The sequence below is a fragment of the Euphorbia lathyris genome, chromosome 3, assembly GCF_963576675.1.
Source record: "Euphorbia lathyris chromosome 3, ddEupLath1.1, whole genome shotgun sequence".
NCBI lineage: Eukaryota > Viridiplantae > Streptophyta > Magnoliopsida > Malpighiales > Euphorbiaceae > Euphorbia > Euphorbia lathyris.
The window spans coordinates 97,321,817-97,332,984 of record NC_088912.1 but is presented as its reverse complement, the minus strand read 5'-3'; the positions used below and the strand labels follow the sequence as shown (position 1 = coordinate 97,332,984).

Sequence of the window (11,168 nt, the reverse complement as noted above, 5' to 3'; positions counted from 1 at the left end):
TTTAGCCTAAATCAATCAATTGGATATATATAAGCCACTGCTATCGCTCTCTGTGGCTCTCTGTCGACGATTCCCATGGCTAACTAACTCGCAACCTTCAAAACCCCCTCCTCTCCGCACTAGCCCTAATCTCCTAATTTCTCTTTTATACCTCCGTGGTTCCTATGATTAACTTATCATAAACATTCTTGAATTCGGTTCCTGCTCCGGAGCTTGAGCGAAGCCAACGTTGACGTCGACTCCGTTCTGCGGGAATTTTAATGGGTATCCTCTTCGTGTTACTTTCTAACTACTCTCCTGCCTTTAATTCATCAATTGATCATTCACCATCGGTCACTATGTTAATTTCAGTAAACCCTAACTTTTCATTCTTTTGCCACATGGATTGTTTGATACATAGTAGTTTCGGCTATCTGTCTCTAAAATTTGAGACTGTGGTAGTTCCGGTCCACTATGATTAGCTGCTGAATTAGAATCTCAAAATTGACTACGGTAGTATTAGGGTTTTTAAATCCAAAATTCTAATTTTTTAGCCTAACTGTTAGCATTTCTAAAACCAAAATTCTAATTTTTTAATCAATTAAAGGCTCTTCTTAAATTCAAAATTCAAAATTATTTTGTCTAATCCAAATTTTTAAATTTTTTGATCTATTAATTTTGAGAAATTTTTTTGCAACCTCAACCGAACAATCCAGTATTAGCCACTGGATATCATCCATTTAGCTTTCAGGTTTTCCTGTTGTTTGTCAGTTTCTTTACCTTTTTGTTCTTTTTGAGTTTTGATTGCTCTTTTGGTTTGGATGTTAGAGGAGAAAACTAAAAATAGCCAGATTCTTGTCCAAGTTAAAATGTAGATTTTTGAGTTTCTTTAATGCTAAGGAATGATAAGCAGATGGTAAAATGGAGTAATATGGAATTGGATCCAATCTTATAAGGCCCAATCTTGACTATTATCCACGATTATCACTTAAAGATTGCTTTTGTCAGGTGCTTGATTATATGGAATGAGTTTGGCAACTCTCCATCTATATTTTGTCCTATAATGCTATTTACATGTAGTAGCTCTAATGTATATTATAGGAGTTGCATATGTTTGTAAGAGCTCTCTGGTTATGCCATTTTTCTGCCCTTCCATTATTGTAGAAAGTGAACATAAAAGATATGATTCCACTCAGAAAACAAGTTTTACCTCGGGTTGTGGCATTGCCATGATCGTCGAACGACAAAAGGCACGAGGGACGACTCAATTTAATTCAATTAAACCTATGATTTCTAGATGACAAATGTGTCTAGGTGGACCTAAATCAATCAATTAGATTTCCTAATCTGAAATCTAACCTTGAATTAAGTCTAAAAGACTTAATTAAAGTCTGAAAATAACAAAGAATGCAAAGAACTCTTTAAGTAACTCTATTTATAGAGTTAACAAGGGGGAAATCGTTAGATTTGGGTCTGTAATAAGACCAACAAATCCGATTAAGTTCAGATTTAGGGTCCAAATTCAGTTTTCAAATTTTGTCTAGTGTGTACTGCATATACATGGTCGTGCAGGGGATTGGTACTGTGTATACGCGATACCAATTGGTTTCCTTTTCTTTTTTTAAGGATTAAAAATGGCAGATTGATTCTTGTTTCTTCTGTTTGGAATGGAGTTTAATGATTTCTTGGGTCGTATTTTTCCGAGTGGATACTAAGAAAACACTAGAAGAGAAGGTTGTCAACCTAGAATTTCAAAAAGACCAACTTAAGTCTGAAGATAGACTTGCAGTGCGAAGTGGCTGAAAAAAGAGACAAAATGAAGCATAGTAGTGCTATTGACCAATGGATTCACAAGGCGGAGGGTAAGATCAGAGAGGTTGAATAACTTCTATTACTCAAGGAGAAAAAAATGGGACGATTTTGCTATTTTGGGATCTTTCCAACTGGATGTTGTGGCAGCACTTACTGATTTGGTAAAAATGTGGCCAAATGACTAAAGGAAGTTAAGTATTTGAGTTAGATAGGTGGTTTTGATATGTCGGTCAGGACATTATGGATGAATCACTAAGCCATAATTTTCAGGCACGTGTTGCGGAAGCTTCCCTTGGAAATCAGAGTGACTCGTCTTCTTAGTTTGGGCCTAATCATCTTCAACTAGCGGAGGTGGTAAAGAAGAAAAATAAGACCAGGTAGAGGAAGTAATCACGTCAATTAGTGCTACCAAACTCAGTTGGTAGCATCTTTTACAAACTCAATTGGAATCACTAATTGATGTGATTACTTTCCCTACCTGATCTTTTTCTTCTTTAGCACCTTCGCTAGTTGAAGATGATCAGACCCATATTGAAAAAATGATTCACTTTGGTTTCTAAGGAAAGCTCTAGCGATACGTGACTGAAAATTATTCTTGGTGATTCATCCACTAACTTCCTAACCGACGTATCAAAACCATTTGTCTCCATCAAATATTTAACTTCCTGTAGTCATTTGGCCACATTCTTACCAAATCAGTAAGTGCTGCCACAACATCCGGTTGAAAAGATCCTAAAATAGCAAAATCACCCTATTTCTTTCTACGTGAGTAATAGAAGTTATTCAACCTCTCTGATCTTTCCCTCCGCCTTGTGAATCCATTGGTTAATAGCACTATTAAGCTTCATTTTCTCTCCTTTTTCAGCCACTTCAAGCTGCAAATCTATCTTCATAGCTTTAAGTCGGTCTTTTTGAAATGCTAAAAGGTTAATTTTTTTCCTTCATTGTTTTACATTAACAGATGTCCTAATGCACTATTGGTTAATTAAAACAAAGTAACCATTATAATGTATTTATTTTTATACACTTTTAATTTAGATATACACAATTTCTGCACTTTCACTTAAAATAATTCAAACTATGTTGGATTTAAACGAAATATGTCTAATTTTTTTTTTTTCATTTTAAAAAACCCAAGTTAAGAGAGAAGAATGCATATCCAAACCCTTCTTCTCTCTCGCGATTCTCAGTGCTAACCCGCAATCTTCAAAACCCCCCCTCACCACGAAACCCACTGTAGTCTCCCTCTCCGCATTAACCCTGATCTCCTACTCTCTTTTTTCCCCTCATCAACGTTGTTGAATTCGGTTCTTGCTCCAGAGCTTGAGCGAAGCCAACATTGACTTCGACTCTGTGCTCCGGGAATTTTGATATTTATCCCCTTCATGTTACTGTCTGACTACTTTCCTGCCTTTAATTCATCAATTGATCATTCAGTATTGGTCACTATGTTCATTTCAGTAAACCCTAACCTTTCACTCTTTTGCCACATGTTTCTTTGATGCCTTTTTGATTTTTGGATATCATGACCTCCATTTAACTTTCAGGTTTTCCTGTTGTTTGTTGGTTTCTTTACCCTTTTTTTCTGTTCTTTTTGAGCTCTCTGTTTATGCCATTTTCTCTTCTAGTAATGTTCTACTGATAATGATACTATGTGAATGGTTTTCTCTCTATCATCTTATGTCTTGAAGCTCTCAAATTGTCATTATAAGGTCAGGGTAGTCTTGTTTTTAGCTCGACTCTCCTTAATGCATTTTGTCATGTACATTGCACCTTACCCATGTCAAGAAAAGCATCTAAAGAGCATGACAATCTAAAAATTGTTCAGGACCTTAATCTACACATGTATCTAAACATGAATTATTGACATATGGTCACTTTTGTTTTGAGCTTCCGTTAGCAGTTAGGGTTTATTTATTTTCTATATTCTTCCTGCCAGTTTATTGAATATGGAGTTGAGGGAAGAATTCTTGTACTCAGTACCTTCTTGGAAAACATGCACTATCTTCTTGTAACAAAAGCATTCAGGTAAAGTTTACCCGGTGATTGGTGCTATTGTTGATGTGCGAACTAAATGAAAGTTTACCTCCGATTTTAGTGGCACCTGAAGCAGTGGCGGAGCCAGGAGCTAAAGGTCGGAGGGGCTAGACTGTGGACGAAATTTTTTTAACGCTACTTCAATGTATTTATAAAAAAGATATGGTTCAAAAATACTCTAACGTTTACATTCAGGAGAAATTTTACTTCTAACGTATAAAATGGTACAATTTTACCGCTAATGTTGACAGAGAAGAGCAATTTTACCCTTAGCGTTGGCAAGTTGTGTCAATTTTAGCCATCAGTATATAATATACACATTTTGTTTGTTATTCTATACTAATCGCATGTGCGTTTCAAAAAAAATTATGTATTTTGTTCCTAAATAAAATAAAAACAAACAACCAAAATTAAAGTAAATTAGAAATCTCAAATTAATTAGAATTATTAAAGAATTTTTAAGCAAAAACAACATATTAATAATCTTCAAATAAAATTGTAAATTAGAAATCACATAAAGAAAAAAAACTCCCAATTTAGCATTTTCCATATAAATCATAAAACTAAATCTAGAAATAAAATAAAAATTGAATAAAGTTGAGTGAAAATAAAAAATGATTAAGATATAATTTTGAAAATTTTCTCTTTTATTGGGGAGTAAAATAACAATTTGCCTATCTTTATTAATAAAAAGAAAAAGAAGAGGCGAAGGTGGAAAGAGCATTTTAGCCCTTTCCATCTATTTTTTTTTTAAAAATAGAATCAGATCAAAACTACGTCGTTTTGGTCTGGATTTTTTTATTAAAAAAAATAAACAGACGGAAAGCTTTAAATTGCATTTCCACCTGTTTCTTTTTAACGAAGATTGGGCTTACAAGGAAGATCGAAACGGGTGCAGCAAAAACCAAAGTAGACCAAGATTGGGCCTAAAATTTATGTTATTTCAATCTTAATACAGTATTCAAGTGGTACTTATAAATATATAATTTTTTATTTTAGTTAATTATTATGGAGTTTAGTAAGGGCAAATACAAAAATAATGCTTTTGGTTTACCTTATTTGTAAATGGAGGTCTATGATTTAAAAGTTTACAAATAGAGATGGGTAATATGTTTTTTTTACAAAACAAAATATTTAAAATTATGCAGTCCAACTCTAATAATAAGCAAGAGCATTTGAATTTATTTTTATCAGGCTTAATAGGCACATAGCCTCCTAAACTTGTAACTTTTTTTCACCTGGCCCCCTCAATTTAGGGGATAACCTCTCAACCCCCTCAGCTCTCCAAAAACATCACATACAGCCCCTTACATCCTTATATTCGGTCAAGATATTGACCCGTGTAGAAACCGCGCTTGACTATTGACCTCACCAATGACACGTGTCATTTTTTATTAAATTTTTCCATTGAGACCTCTCCTCGACGAGCAAGCCCATTAGTGCTCGGCGAACAACTACCAGAGATGGATTTCGATCAGAATTCTTATGCCGGAATGGAAAATTTTTTATTAGTAAATTTACTGATATGCAAACCATCAAATCAATATTTCTATTGATTCTTTTACCATTTGTTTTGTTAATGTTTCAATTTCTTTAAATTAATTTCCAATTAATTACTCTTTATTATTTGTCGAGGTGTCAAAACACTAAAATTTTAGATTAGTAAATTTGCTGACATGTCAAATAGTCAAATTGACATTTTTATTAATTATTTTACCATTTATCTCATTAATGTTTCAGTTTCTTTAAATTAATATCCAATTAATTAATTTTCTTTCAACGTTTCGGTTTTTCTCAAATTAATATCCAATTAATTCTCTTCTGTTGTAATTGTGAGTAAAAAATTATTATAAAACATTCAAACCCGATTGCAATTTTGTGATATCTTTAATTCATAATTATCATTTTTACACCGTCTTCTTTTCACAGTCTTCTTATTATTCTTCTCATCCATAACTTATTTCTTAGAAAAAAAAGTGGATAAAAGTGTAAGGAGTTGTATGTGATGTTTTTGGAGAGTTGATGGAGTTGAGAGGTTGTCCCTAAGTTGAGGAGGTCAGATGAAAAAAAGTTACAAGTTTAGGGGGCTGGATGCCTATTAAGCCTTTTTATTAAAATACATTTACATACTAACAAAACAGACTCGGAAATCTAATTGTAGCTGTGTAAAATACACGTAAATATCAATTTAATTCATAAACTGTCAAATTAGTAAAAACTTAAAATGTTATATGGTTTTGGTTTAGAGAGTTATGTTATCAAAACTTAATAGTGTAATTTGAATTTTTTTTGGTAAATGAAATATAAGAGATTCTATTTTCAAACCTTAAATCATATATTTCTGTTTTGCAAATTGAACAATTTTTATACTTTTCTTTTTTTTTAATTATAATTTAATGATGTTTTGGGGGCGTCATGATAGTTATTAATAGAATTATAATTTTATATATTTTATTACAAATTTTTATCATGACAAAATTAAATATTTAAACCAATAATAAATATCATATCTTTCAAACAAAAAAAATCACTAAATTATTTTATTTTTGGTATTTGTCACTATAGACATAAATTAAAGTGGAAAAATACGAATTTTGTAATAAAAATATTTAACTTATTATGGCGAAAGATAAGTTTTAGGGACAAATCATTGTTACCAAAATATGACTTAAAAACAAAAAACTATGGTGACATGTATTATTTTGTCACGACTTTTCATCACTTATTATCTATTGTGACAAAAAAAATCATGTTTTCATGATGATTTTTGTGCACCAACAAATGATAAATTTCATGTATTACCAGTAGAATCGCCGCCATCGGTGGGGCCTGCCTTGTATCGGCTTTTGCCCGCGAGAGGTTTGCATGATGTTACGTCATTATTTGTGTTAAGATTCGATTGAAACGTTCAATAAGTTTTGCAAAATCGGTTATCGAGAATGGAGTTGCCACCTGAACTAAGTTCAAGAATATTACATAGATTTCTTGTAGAAAATCTGCACGGCTTTGGAAAGTCAATTATGCTTAGGGAAGGTCAATATCCCTTTAGGAGAGAATGTCAAGCACCCCAACACGCTCGATGGACCTACTCAACACCCTAATATACTATCTCGTGCATTATTGAATCCTTTTAAGTCTATGTGAAAGTACATGCATGTTATAGTGTGTCAATTAGCATCCGAGGATTGAAAGATAGCCCAGTCACAATATCACATGGATGATTCCTGTCGTAGCAAGTCGCTCACTATTAGTGGATGCGTGCATCATTAGCCAACCGGATTGGCCAGTTCAGTTCCCCGTTCTCCTTCCATCTCTAGGACGAGTACCGATCTTACGCAAACAAAATGGAGGTCTAGATAGTGTAGTTTCGATAGCATGTAATTGTTTATTCCCAATCTTACACAGATACTCCTTAACCGAATGTCAAGTTTAATTTATTCATTTGAATATATTTTAATATTCATATTCAATTCTGCGGCATCTGCCTATGAAACTCTTATGTGTCGGTGTCTACTTATTCGAATGCTTCAACGGGAAATTCAGCTTCTTATGATATCTTATTCAGTTTCGGCTTTTTATTGAGCCTTTAGCATACCACATTTTCGAATCATTGGATATGGAAAGCGAAATAACAAAGTTTATTGTCTTGAAGATTAAATAAAATCGAGTTAAATGATAAAAAATAACAAAAATATAATATTACACTTTTCTCGATCCAGTCCATTTGTGGATGGTAGGTGGCCCTTCTACGCAGTAACAGGCCTTTCGGCGACGCCTTCGGGTGGTAACCAATGGGGTCCAACGGTAACAGAGACATGGGCAATTACCCTTTCACCAACAAAATCACAAAACATTAGAATTACATCCCTTCGTGTTTAATTACAATATAATAAGAATTAAAACTATAAATATAGTATAATATATTTACATACTAATATATTAAAACTATAATATAGTATAATATAGTATAATATATTTACATACTAATAAAAATTGGGTTTTTGATGGAATTGTATAATTGAGTGACCCGAATAGTTAGAACACTCAGACTATTACATTAAGGTTCATCCTCGTTTCTGAATCTCAATCTCAAAATTCGTTTTTATTATCAATAATGTTAACTTGGTAATATTATAAAATAAATATAATATGTCATTTTGAGGAGTCGAAAACATAGAAAATGTGTTAATCACTAAGACACCGCGAAAAGGGTAAAAATACAAGAAGCGCGAAATGAAATGAAATAGAAGTAGAAAGTAAATATAAATGATATAATTCCACTCAGAAATCAAGTTTTACCTCGAGTCATGGCATTACAATAATCCTCAAACAAGAAGAATGACTCCATTTATTTTAATCCAACCTATGATTTTTAGATGGCAAATGTGTCTAGGTGGGCCTAAATCAATTAATTAGATTTCCTAATCTAAAATCTGACCAAGAATTAAGCCTAAAAGACTTAATTAAAATCTGAAAATAACAAACAATACTTTAGTGAAAATTAATTTTAACTAAAAAAGTGCAATTAATTGCTAATCCCTTAAATCAATTTAATTAACTCTATTTATAGAGTTAAAAGGGGGAAGATAGTCAGACTTGGGGTGAAAAATCACCCCCAAATCCATAACAAGACCGAAAGGGATCAAGATTGTGTATACCCGGTACCAAGTCTCCTCCCAAGATTAAATATTTAAAATATTATTATATTTTTCTATATTTTTAAAAGTACATAAGTATGTAGTAAAATTACATATGACCCAACTCAGTCAGGTTAACACAATTATGACACAAATTTTTTTGAATTGGATTAGAGTTAACTCGTTTGATACTAACCCAAAAATTGACATGATACCAACTTGATAATTGACACCTCTAAGAGCATCTCTAATAGAGGCTGCTTCAAAAAGTGTCAAAACATAACACATCATATTAAAATATAATATTTTATTAATTTAAGCATTCACATCACTCTTGACAACTTTTATTTAAAAATGCTCTAATAGTAAACAATTTTAAAAGTTGTCACAATGACCTCACAAATCATTACTTAATATATAAGCTATTTAATTATATATATTGTCAACCAATAATGAAATGAGAGAGAGAGTCACCAAAAAGGTGCACCAATAGTATTTAAGTAAATCATTTTTTTTATATATTAAAAAAAAGTTGGTAACCTTGAAGCAAGGTAGCCAAAATTGGGCAATTTTTCTAGGCGCACGTCATCACTCCAATAGAAGGCACCCTTTAAAAGTTGTTAAGCCCAATGCTATATTAGCTGACACTCTTTTAGACATCTTCTATTGAAGATGCTCTAATGCATTTTATCAAAAGTAATGATGGTACGAAGATGCAAAACACACATAATAATAAACAACTAGAGCTAAAGGCACATGAGCTTTTCTTTATCTATGTTCATCAAACTTCCTCAAATGCAACGAAAACTATAAGCACAATTATTTATTTTCATCACATTACCGAGCTTTATCATTATCAAATTTGACGATTTTGAATCTAATTCAATTATTTTTATAAAAAAATGAAAAGAAAATAGCGCTATAAACAAGATAAGCTAAAAAAATATAAATAATCGATAATCAAACTCGTCATCTGTGTTTCCGATAAGAAATTAGAAACAAAAACGTTTGTTTAAGCAATGAAAAATCATTTAAACGATGCTATGAGAGAAAAAAAAGTAGAAGAAAAAGAGCGGGCATGAGTTGGTAGCATGTTGTTAGCGCTAATTGAGGTGATTACTTCCTCTTACTGATCTTCATGGCAGGTGACTGAAAATTATCTCTCGGTGATTTGTCCACATGCGTCCTAACTGACGTATCAAAACAACCTATCTCTATCAAGTACTTAACTTCATGTAGTCGTTTATCAACTTTCTTACCAAATTGACGCATTTCTTTCTTCCTACTTAGTAGAAGTTCTTCGACCTCTTTGAGCTTTCCCTCCACCATATCAATCCATTGGTCAATGGCATTACTGTGCCTCATTTTCTCTCCCTTTTCAGCCATTTCCCGCTGCAAATCTATCTTCATAGCTTTAAGTCGGTCTTTATTAACTTTTAGGCTAACAACCTTCTCTTTCAGTTTTTCCTTAGTATCCATTCTCAGAAAAATACTACCCAAGAAATTCCTAAACCCTTCAGTTCCACATAGGATAAACGAGAAGCAATCCGCCATTTTATCCTACAAAAAGAAAAAAAAGAAAAATTGAATCTAATTAACCATAATTTAACAATGCAGCAAAAACAAGTAATTCAAACTACCCTCAGAGCACTCTCAGAGCACTCTTTCACTCAATCAAAACACAAATTACACCAAATGCACAAACATAAAACATATAATTGGATCCTAAAAAAATGAAGAAATGACATTGACCATCTATCTAACCTATCGTAAAATTTTAAGAGCAAAGCAAAATCTGATCAATATCATCAGTGAAACAACTAGAAGAAATAGGCGTAAAATTAACATCAAATTGTTCGTTGCTGACTATTCTATTTTGAAGACTAATTGTTAAAATAAGATAAGCAATAATGCGACAAACTCAGTTTTTATAGAAAGATCGAATAAATTACCACATATAGTAAGAATGAATCACTTTAATAATGTTACAAGGAGTTTGATACAAATCGGTATGCAAAAAAAAAAAAAAAATAAACAAAACAAATGACATAAACTACATATCAGTATGAAAAACTCTTTTGAAAACTCTCTATAAGCAAATTTGAAAAACTCTTATATTGAGCAAGCAAAATACATCTTGAAAACTCTCGATATTGATTTGCAAATCAGCATATTCAATTGACTGCAAATTTGTATGAAAAACTCATCACATTACATAAACTTTTATACCAACAAATTTGAAAACTCTATATCAGTCAACACACATATTTTCAATACATTTGAAAAGTTGTGACATATATCAATAGATGACATTGACTACCGAAAAATAAACTACATTGACTACCAAAAACTTGATACTGAACTTCTTCCTCTTTGAAATCATGAAAAAAAAAATCGGAGGAGTGACATATCAGCTAGAAAAGGGAACGAGTAAGAACAAATGTGCATAGAAAAAAAGGAAATAAAAAGAATCTTACCAGAAAGTAAGAGATGTCACCAGTTTAGAGAAGATGAGAGACCGACGACACAAGATGAAGTCGCTAATCCCCAGTGTTGAGATGAGATGGGGAAATGGTGAATGAAGGAGCTAAAAAATATAAAGAGAGAAATATCTTATGGTTCTCTAGAATGAAATAAGTTTGTCGTGAGACAGTGGTAGAATTAGGATAAAATAAAATGGGTTAAGAGAGCGAAACTGGAATG

General features: G+C 32.3%; 1 long non-coding RNA gene across 1 annotated transcript; it reads left to right on the top strand.

The window, feature by feature from the left end:
- LOC136224685 (uncharacterized) lies at window positions 1-4,029 on the top strand. The gene is made up of 2 exons (XR_010686557.1): window positions 1-264; window positions 3,731-4,029. It is a non-coding gene; the product is annotated as an uncharacterized lncRNA (long non-coding RNA).
- Window positions 4,030-11,168: the final 7,139 nt, after the last annotated feature.